Consider the following 3617-nt stretch of genomic DNA (forward strand, 5'->3'; position numbering starts at 1 on the left):
TCTTCTAAGAAGTCTAAATTTAGGCATGAGGAGGTGGTGGCTGTAATTGAATTTGATTTAAGGGTAAAGTTCTTTGAAGTGGTTCTGAGGTATATGCTGTAAAAAGATAACATTCTGATTAAGACCAACTCTTCATTTTCAGTAATTCTGTTAGAAAGATGTGGCTGATAATAGATATTCCTGCTTTACAAGAAGCAATGAATTGGGGAAGAATTGTTGAGATTCTTTATTCCTTGAAAGAAATCTATAGTAGTTGTTTCTATTACGCTGCTTTTTAGTATCTCTGTCATTCTTTCAGATGTTTTTCATCTTTAAAGAGCAGAAAATGATAAAAAGTCTTATCTGTACCACCCATTCTTATCTTGAACAAGGGGGGGAAAAGACCTTGTGAGAAAAGATTACTGAGTCAGGTAGGTAAGATCTTGCTGTTGATTGCCTTGGAGTAGAGCGCTACTCAGTGACCCTATGAACGAAACACCTGAAGCCTATCTAGATCTATCTTCAACTCTCAAAATTCAAAGTTTCCAGAGGCATGTTGTTTAGGAAGTGGATGCCACTCCTGCTTCCAATGTCAAGTAAAATCAGTTGGAGGTTTTTAACCTCTGATTATCCACTGTCTTATATCACTCTTTATTTTTATTCCTGAATGTTTTAGTTTTAAAGACTTGTAGGCTCATACAGACTATGCATGATGGTGGTCAATTCTACACCATCAGCATGATCAATGTTACAGATCAGACTGTTGCTATCTTTAAATTTTTATTGTTGTTGTTGGTTGTTGTTACGTGCCATCGAGTCGCTTGCGACTCATAGCAACCCTATGTACAAGAGCTCTATACGCTCTTCTATCCTGTGCCAACCTAGCCATCTCAAACACACTTGTTCCCACCTCTCCAGTCACAGAATCGATCCATCTCATCGAAGGTCTCCTCTCCTTCGTCACCCCTCCACTCTGCCAAACATGATGTCCCTCTCCAAGGACTGGTCCCTCCTTGCAACCTGTCCAAAATATGTCAGATGAAGCTTCAGAATCCTTGCCTCCAAACAGCAGCTCTGCTTCACCCTCTCTAGGACAAACCTGTTTGTTCTCCTAGCAGTCCATGGTATATTCAACACTCTTCTCCAGCACCACAGCTCAAAGGCATCAATTCTCTGTCACCCCTAGTCACTGTCCAACTCTCTGATTTTCATTAGATGATTTTAAATGTGGATTGTCATTTCCCACTTCTTAGTCTGTCTTCATCTAGAAACTGCTTAAATCCGTTCCCCATCTTAACAGCATGTAAATCTGCTCTGACAGATGAGTAGTGGCTGTGAATTGATATGAGTCTCCTGCATGACAGGCATGAATTTTACCACTAACCTGTAACTTCTTTCTTGTTTTAAAGAGACTGTTATTGTAATCCATGTAACCAATATAAAAATAATACAGACAGCTATCAAAAAACAACTCGACAGAGAAAACATCAGTCTATGACACCTGAAATATACACAAACTTTTTAGAAATCTTCTGATAATTTAAGAGTGGCATATGTGTAGTATGATTGCAATAGGAAATTGTTGTTTTTATGTGCCATCGAGTTGTCTTCAACACATAGTGACCTTATATATGACAGCCATAAATCCTGCTCTATCCTTTGCCAATCATATTGTCTCTGACACACCTTCCCCTAGTACCCCAGTCATTGAATCAATCCATCACATCGAGGGTCTTCCTCTTCTGCGCTGTCCCTCTACCCTCTCAAGCATGACGTTCCTTTCCAAGGACTGGCAGCTTCTTGAAACATGTACAAAATATGTCCGACAAAGCTTCAGAACACTTGCCTCCAAGGAGCATCCTGGTTTAATTGTTCTCCTAAAAGTCCATGGTATATTCAATCCTTTTCTCCTACTTCACAGCTCAAAGGCTTCAATTGTCTTTCTATCATTCCTAGTCATTGTCCAGCTTTCTAATGCATTTGTAAGTGATTGCAAAGACTATGACCTGTATCAGGTGCACCTTAATCTCCAGGCTGACATCATTGCTCTTGAGTACTCTGGAGAGGTCTCTGACAGCACATTTTCTCAATGTAATATGTCTTTTAATTTCCTGGCTGCTGGTGCCAAGAGTGTTGACTATGGAGCCAAGCAAACTGAAGTTCACCATCAATCTCTTCACCATCCATCATGATGCTGCCAATTGGCTCAGTGGTGAGAATCTTTGTTTTCTTGATATTGAGCTTCAATCCATACTGAAGGCTGCTGTCTTTGACCTTTTGCAGCAAGCACTTCATGTCCTCCTCAGTTTCAGCAAGCAAGGTTGTGTCATCTGCATAACATAGATTGTTGATGAGTCTTCCTTCAATCCTGATGCCACGTGCTCCTCATAGAGCCCAGCCTCCCGGATATGCAGTCTGGGTTTAGAAGGGTTTATGGTAGTAGGGATATTGTAGCTAATATTAGATGGATCTTGGCTGAAAGCAGGGAGTACCAGAGGAATGTCTATCTGTGTTTCATTGACTATGCAAAGGCCTTTGTTTGGACCACAGCAAACTTTGGCTGACTCTGAGAAGAATGAGAATCCCAGAACACTTGATCATGCTTATGCGAAATTTATACTTGGACCAGAAGGCAGTCGTCAGAACAGAGCAAGGAAACACTGCAAACGGGGGGGGGGGGGGGGGGGGGCGGGGAGAAGGGTGCAACAATGAATGAATGGAATTCCAAAATCTCTGTAGATGTTCATTGAAATGAAAAATAAACAACCTAAATTAAAAAAAAAATTGGGAAGACTTGTACGCCGGGGATGTATTCTATGTCTATACCTTTTGAATCTATCTACATGCCGAACAGATTATCTGGAAGGCTAGGCTTTATGAGGAGAAACGTGGCAATAGGAAATAGTCACGTTTTAAAGCAACTATTCAGTGGTTTAAAATATGTTTTCCTAAAACAAATGTTTCTAATTTTTTTTTTTAAATCAACTGGTGGCCTAGTTGCAAGAAGCTGCACTGCAATCTTGAAGTCAAGTGGTTAGAGGCCACCAGCTGCTCTCTGCAGGAGAAGGATAGGCAATCTCCTCACTTGTGATTAACGCCTCTGAAAACCACTAGAGGGTCAGCTATGGGTTGCTTCCAACTCTAAGGTATACAACAACAACAATCTTCAATATGCATTATATGATGCATAATGGAGGAAAACTACCTTGTCCAAAAAACCCGATAATCCTTTTGAAAGCTAAAATATAAACATAAAATTACTAGAGAGTAGTGCATGATAGCATGAAGTAAAATGTGTTCCGGGCAATATATTTTGTTTAAGGTGCTGCCCCTTAACAGGGCTTGCAGTTTTGTTCATGAGCAGGTTAAACATAAATATAAATGTCCTGAAATTTATGAGATGATTTATGAGAAACACAAAAGCTACTTACTTCCCTCTCAGAAGACTTTATGCTCCTCCCTTAGAATCTGATTAGTTTGGAATAAAGTCATCAAGTCTTCAGGAATATTCTTGACAACTCAGAGGTCTGTATACAATCTTGCTCTTTAAGTACATTTAGTTGTTCAATGCTATTGTCATTCAGTCGGCTCAATACAACAACATTCTGTGTTTCCTAGAATGAAACATAGCTGGATCC

The sequence above is a fragment of the Elephantulus edwardii genome, unplaced genomic scaffold, assembly GCF_000299155.1.
Source record: "Elephantulus edwardii isolate Elephantulus edwardi_28Jun2011 unplaced genomic scaffold, EleEdw1.0 scaffold00047, whole genome shotgun sequence".
In the NCBI taxonomy this organism is placed as follows: Eukaryota; Metazoa; Chordata; class Mammalia; order Macroscelidea; family Macroscelididae; genus Elephantulus; species Elephantulus edwardii.